This window comes from Callithrix jacchus, chromosome 8, assembly GCF_049354715.1.
Source record: "Callithrix jacchus isolate 240 chromosome 8, calJac240_pri, whole genome shotgun sequence".
Classification (NCBI taxonomy): Eukaryota; Metazoa; Chordata; class Mammalia; order Primates; family Cebidae; genus Callithrix; species Callithrix jacchus.
Window position 1 is genome coordinate 127698762 of NC_133509.1, and position 7240 is coordinate 127706001.

The following is a 7240-nucleotide window of genomic DNA, read 5'->3' on the forward strand; positions in this document are numbered from 1 at the left end:
GCCAACATAATTATTTATCATGAAAAGTTTCTCATTTTTGAATTAACGAACTGTGGTGTATCCAGATGATGAAATATTATTGAACACTAAAAAGAAATTGTATTAGTTCGTTCTCATGCTGCTAATAAAGACATAAATGAGACTGGCTAATTTATAAAGGAAAGAGGTTTAATGAACTCACAGTTTCACATGGCTAGGGAGGCCTCACAATCATGGCAAAAGACGAAGGAAGAGCGAAGGGACTTCTTGCATGGTGGCAGGCAAAAGAGCGTGTGCAGGGGAACTACCCTTTATAAAACCATCAGATCTTGTGAGACTTATTCACTACCCCAAGAACAGCCTGGAAAGCCCATCTCCATGATTCGATTACCTCCACCTGGCCCCACCCTTGATATGTGGGGGTTATTACAATTCAAGGTGAGATTTGTGTGGAGACACAGCTAAACCATATTAGAAATGTTCCTATCAAGCCATAAAACAACACGAAGGAGTCTTAAGGGCATATTGCTAAGTGAAAGAAACCAAACTGAGGCCTGGTACAGTGGCTCACTCCTGTAATCCCAGCACTTTGGGAGGCTAAAGTGGGTGGATCACCGGAGGTCGGGAGTTCAAGACCAGCCTGGCCAACATGGTGAAACCCCATTTCTACCAAATACAAAAAATTAGCTGAGCATGGTGGTGCAGGCCTGTCATCCCAGCTCCTCAGGAGGCTGAGGCAGGAGAATCTCTTGAATCGAGGAGGCAGAGGTTGCAGTGAGCCAAGATCACACCACTGCAGTCCAGCCTGGGCGACAGAGTGAGACTCTGTCTCAAAATAATAATAAAAATAACAATAAAGCCAATCTAGACAGGCTGCAGATTGTATGATTCCAACTCTATGACATTCTGGAAAGGGCGAAGCTATGGAGACAATAAAAAGACCAGGTTGCCACAGGTTTGAGCAGGGGGAGGGAGGAATAAATAGGATTTTTTTTTTTTTTTTTTTTTTTGAGACAGTTTCGCTCTTGTTACCCAGGCTGGAGTGCAATGGTGCGATCTTGGCTCACCGCAATCTCTGCCTCCTGGGCTCAGGCAATTCTCCTGCCTCAGCCTCCTGAGTAGCTGGGATTACAGGCAGGCGCCACCATGCCCAGCTAATTTTTTGTATTTTTAGTAGAGACGGGGTTTCACCATGTTGACCAGGATGGTCCCGATATCTTGACCTCGTGATCCACCCGCCTCGGCCTCCCAAAGTGCTGGGATTACAGGCGTGAGCCACCGCGCCCGGCCATAAATAGGATTTTTAAGACAGTGAAACTACTCTGTGTGACACTGTAATGGTGGCTACCAATCATTACACGTGTGCCCAAACTCGCAGAATATACGCCTAGAGTGAAGCCTGTGGGAACTTACGGTTTCATGGGTACGGAGTTTCAGTTTGGGAGCGGGATGGTGGTGATGGTGCACAGCAGTACGAATGCACTTAACGTCACTGAATGGTACAATTAAAAATGGTTAAAATGGCAAAAACCTATGTTGTGTGTATTTTACCATGATTAAAAGAAGAGCAAGGAATCGGTAAACTATGGGCTTTAAGTAATAATTATGTACCAATATTGGCTCGTCAACGGTAGCATTATATAACTTAACAAGGGAAGCGGGTGGTTACGGGGTATCTGGGAACTCAGTACTTTCCACTCAACTTTTATGTAAACCTAAAAATTGCCCCAAACATAAAGTCTATTTTTTTTAATACTCATTTTGCTTTTCATTCAAAACAAGCCCTGGGTTGTGTCTACAGCCGTCCTGTGATGAGCATTCCATAGGCTGTCTGTCTTCCCAGAGGATCTGGCCCCGCTCTTGCACTAGATCATTCCCTGGGTCAGAGAAGTGACAGGTCTGGGCCAGGACTGGAGAGCAGCTGTTTATCATCCTGGCAGGAAACCGCACTCTCCAGGAGCACTCACAGGACAGGGACACTTGTGAGTCTCACCTCCTGGGCAGGTAGGTTTTCAGGTGGTTGGGATCAGGCAGTGTCACAGCAGGGTGGGGGAGGGGTTCTTGGCTATCCGGCATGGGAATGGGGACAGATATATAAGGAAAACCTGCCACAGCACCCCACAACCGCACAGCCCCACTGGGGTTTCAGCCTCATGACATTAGCCACCACATCTGTCAAATGGAGACAATAATAATTTCCTTCCCATCCCTGCCACATCCATGTCTGCTTGGAGGGGAGGGGCTAATGGCACAGGCCCTGTCCTGGGTGCTCCAGGGGAGAAAGCAGAGGCCAAGAAGAGAGCCAATGAATTGCTTAAGGTCACTGTCCCCTTTGGCCCCAGGGTGACTGGGCTTTTGGAATACTGACGCACTTGGAGAATTGGCTGGAGTAATTTCTAGTGGTCTATGGTGACCTTGAACCCTATGCCAGAGAAATCCTGTACCCAAGGGCACTGAGATTAAGGCCACTTTCCTGGCTTTGTATTTATTGTTTTAAATAATTTACAATTGTTTTAAGTAATTGCATTTATTGCTTTAAATAATTCACGATTGCCTAAAATAATTTCATTTGTTGTTTTAAATAATATACTGCAAAATAGATCAGTGTTCTGTGTAGGACAGTTAGAGCTTAGATACAGACACAAGAAAATTAACATCACCTGCCTTTTACACCATTCAGAAATACAGCTGTGAACCTTTTGAAGTATGTTCTCTGGTCCTGTTTTCAATGGCTCTTTGCTCATTGATTAAACAACACTTACTAGCATCCCCTGGATTTCAGGCACCGTCCTAGGCACTGGGAATACCATAATGAATAAGACTTGGTTCCTGACCTCAAGGAGCTTACAATGGACCCCACCACCACACACACACACACACACACACACACTCACTCACAGAGTTGGTTTGGTTTTGACTGGTACTGAACTTAATGTCTTGGAACCTTTTTTCCCCCACTGAATGTATTATGAACACTTTCCCATGTGATTCTTTCACAATATCGTTTAAATGGTTACACAGGGTTTCATTCTCTGAACCTACCATTTATTTCACTTTCTATTCTGGAACAGTCAGTGCTTTGGTGAAAATCTTTGTGGTTGGATCTGTGTACACACCTATGGTTTGTTCTCTCCCCCCCCCAATTTTGTTATTGTGGTAAAATACACATAACATAAAATGTACCATCTTAACCATTTTTAACTGTACACATTTCACTGGTATTAAAGACATTTATAATGTTGTACATCCATCACCAGAACTCTTTGTCTCGTAAAACTGAAACTCTATACTCATGAAACAGCAACTCCCATTCCCCTCTCCCAAGCCCCTAGCAGCCACATTCTACTTCCCGTCGCTATGAATTTGACCACTCTGGATATCTCACGTAAGTGGAATGAATTGTACTGCATTTGTCCTTCTGCAACAGGCAATGAGTGATGTCCTCAAGCTTCATCCATGTTGTAGCACGTCAGAATTTCCTTCTTCTAAGACTGAACAATATTCTACTGCATGTATAGACTATATTTTCTTTCTCCACTGTATACTTATTTCTCCAGGCTGAATATCTGGAAGCGGAATTACTGAGTCAAAGCTTTGCTGTTCATTGCCTAATTCTCTTCCAGCACACAGGTGCCAATTTCCTCTGCTTCTACTCCAAAACAAGAGTTTTCATTTCCCTGCACTTCTGCCAGCACCGAGCACTATAAGCTTTTTAAAAACATTTTGATATAATTTCAAATTTACAGAAAGATTGCAAGAGGAGAACAAAGACCACCCCTGTTGCCTAGATTCGCCAAGTGCTAACATTTGCCCCATTTGCTTTCCTCCTCCTTCTCCCTCCCTCTCAACCCCATCCATCCTCCTTCTTTTGCTTTCTGGACCATTTAAGGTGAGTTGCAAACATCACAATGCTTTATCCCTAGTTATTTCTGTGTGCATTTCCCAAAAACCTCTTACATAACCACTGTACATTATAAAAATCAGTAAATTTAACGTTGATGTGATGATGTGATTATTGCTATTTTCTTTTTCTTTTTTTTTTTTTTGAGACAGAATCTCACTCTGTCTTCCAGGCTGGGGTGCAGCAGTGGCACAATCTTGGCTCACTGCAACCTCCACCTCCCAGGTTCAAATGATTCTTCTGCCTCAACCTCCTGAGTAAATGGGATTACAGGAACCCACCAACTCACCCACCTAGATTTGTATCTTTAGTAGAGATGGGGTTTTCACCATGTTAATACCAGCACTTTGGGAGGCCTAGACAGGCTGATCATTTGAGGTCAGGAGTTACTACTATCTTCTAATCCACAATCCATATTCAAATTTTACCAAATTTCCAATAATGCCCTCTCGACTTACCCCCGACCCCAATCCTAATGCAGAATCCCACATTGCATTTAGGTGTTATATCTTCTCAGACCCTTTTCATCTGGAGCATTATGCATTTTTAATACGTTTGTCAATTTTAAAGGCACAAACGTGTACTGTTGTTGTTTTCATTTATTTTATTTCTGGCAAAGCTGAATATTTCTTCTGGTGTGAATTGCTCACTTGCATATTTCCTTTAGTGCATTGCCCAGTGGTGTCCTTTGACTCTGCTTCTCTCCTGGGTTTATACCAGCCCCAGCGCTTTGGTCACCAGACATGACCTTCAGCAAGCAGCTCTTGTCCTGGAGAAAGCGATGATCTGCTGTCCCTGGATCCTCCCGGTCCTGTCCCCCTGGATCAGCAGCTTGGCTGGGATTTTGAAATAGTACAGTTGTCTGGTCTGAGCAAGGACGCCCCATCTGTCCTTCCAAACTCCAGGGAGTACAGAGAGTTATTCCTGTTTGGGTTCGACATTTCCTGTGGGATCTGACCCACTGCCAACCCCGGTTTTGTTTCCAAGAGGCCACCTGCTGAGTGTCAGCAGCGGTCAGTGGCCTCCTAGGTTGCCATTGATCAATGTCTGCTCCAGCGGGTTCCTGGCATCCGAGGCCTGGTCTGCATCCCTGGAGAAGGGATTGTGGTGCAATGGAAAGCTCCCAGGGCACACTGCGCCCCCCACCCCCAGCTCAGGATGCAGACGGGCTTCACCTGCTGAACCTGGATAATCTCCTTCATGGAGCAGAGCTTGTTTCCTCTGCAAAGATGGAAAATGCTGAAGTTCACAGACACTGAGACAACAGGGGAAGAATCCTGCCGAGGCCACCAGGACACCGTGCTGTCTTGTTGCTTACCATTGTTATTTTGTATGTAAATTGTTATTACATCAGTTATCACTCTTTTATGCAGTCATGAAAAAAAATATAAGCAAAATAAATGTCAATATTCTGGGTTTAGCTTTTCTGCATCACAGATTTTCCATGTCTTAACTTTTTTTAATGAAGGAAAATGTAAATACATAAAATGAGAGAGAAAATAGGATGATGAGCCCCCAGGTGATCCTCATCGTACGTGGTCTCATCCAATCCCCCATTACGACACTCCCTCAGGATTATCATGGGACAAACTTGAGACATCATCGACTTTCCTCTGTAGACACCTCAATTTGTGGGTTATCTGCAGAAGATAACAATCCCTTTGTTTCGAACATCATCTTAATATTGAACCACACCTAAAAAATGACAATGACTTGATAGTAGCATGGAAGTATCTAGTCACTATCTAGTCAGTGTCTGCATTTTTCTATAGTTGCTTTGTTCAAATCATCCCAACAAGGCTTATATTTGCATTTGGTTGGCATGTACCATGGGGAAAATATGTCCTCCAAATTCATATGTTGAATTCATAATTTCCATGGTGATAGTATTTATTTATATTTATTTTATGTATGTATTTACTTATTGCTCTGTCACACAGGCTAGAGTATAGTGGTGCAGTCATGGCTCACTGCAATCTCAACTTCCTGAGCTCAAGCGATCCTCCTACCTCAGCCCCCAAGTAGCTGGGATCATAGGCAAGCACCACCATACCTAGCTAACTTTTTAAATTTAATTTTTATTTTTGTACAGACAGAAGTCTCGCTGTGTTGCCCAGGCCAGTCTTGAGCTCCTGGTCTTAAGCCATCCACCTGCCTCAGCCTCCCAAAGTGCTGGGATTGTGGTTGTGAGCCACCGTGCCCAGTCCCAGTGTTTGAAAGTGAAGCCCTTAGGGGGCAGTTAAGTCATGAGGGTTCTGCCTTCATGAATGGGATTAATGACCTCATTAAAAGGCTGGAGGGAACTGATGTTCATTCTTTTTACTCTTCCAACATCTGCCTGTGAGGACATAGTCTTCATCCTCTCCGCAGGAAGAGGCAAGAAGGTGCCATTTGGAAGCAGACAGCAGCCCTCACCAGACATCAAACCTGCCAGTGCCTGGATCTTGGACTTCCCAGCCTCCAGAACTGCAGAAAATAAATTTCTAGTCCTAGTATATTTCAATGTACCTAGTCTCAGGTATTTTGTTATTGCAATTCACATGGTCTGAGACAGCATGTCTCTTCATCTCTGTTAATCTATTTGTTATCCTTCCCTCACTTTTTCTCTTGCAGTACATTTGTGGATGAAACTGGGCCATTTGTCCCATAGAGTTCTTTGCATTTTGCTGTTTGCATTTGTTTTATAGTGTCCTTTAGTCTTCCTTGTCCCTTGTATCTCCTGCAAACTGCTATTCAGACTGAGAGCTGTTTTGACAACCCAAGGAGAAAGCATCCCGGGGAGACTGTCAGTAAGTGTGAATTTCCTTTAAAGAGGGTATGGAAAAGAATTAGGAACACTAAGGATGGGAATCAACAGACCAGCTCTGTTACTGGCCCAGGAATATGCCATTTTGGGTGGAACAGTGGTTTTTTTTGTTTTGTTTTTAGAGATGGAATTTTGTTTTTGTCACGCAGGCTGGAGTGCAATGGCATGATCTCAGCTCACTGCAACCTTCACCTGCCAGGTTTAAGTGATTCTCCTGCCCAAGTAGCTGGGATGATAGGCGCCTGCCACCATGCTCAGCTAATTAAAAAAATATTTTTAGTAGAGACAGGGTTTCGCCATGTTGGCCAGGTTGGTCTCAAACTCCTGATCTCAGGCAGTCCACCCACCTCAGCCTCCCAAAGTGCTGGGATTACAGGCATGAGCCACCATGTCTGGCCTGAACACAGTATTTTTGTCTGTTACATGGGGAAGGGAGTAAGGGAGATGGACCATGAGGTCTCCAGGCTCTTCTATGGGGCTGCTTTCTGGAATCAGTGAGTAATATGGCCTCCAGGGGAGTCTCTGCTTAGCAACAGTAAACTCAGCCCAGTCTC

General features: G+C 44.2%; 1 long non-coding RNA gene across 1 annotated transcript in view; it reads left to right on the plus strand.

Moving 5' to 3' along the window:
- The window catches only part of LOC103795889 (uncharacterized), a 28584-nt gene extending 22197 nt beyond the window's left edge, over nucleotides 1-6387 (plus strand). Inside the window, exon 9 of the long non-coding RNA XR_008474557.2 lies at nucleotides 1762-6387. This is a non-coding gene — a long non-coding RNA (uncharacterized LOC103795889). The remainder of the gene's footprint in view (nucleotides 1-1761) is intronic.
- The last annotated feature ends 853 nt before the right edge of the window (nucleotides 6388-7240 follow it).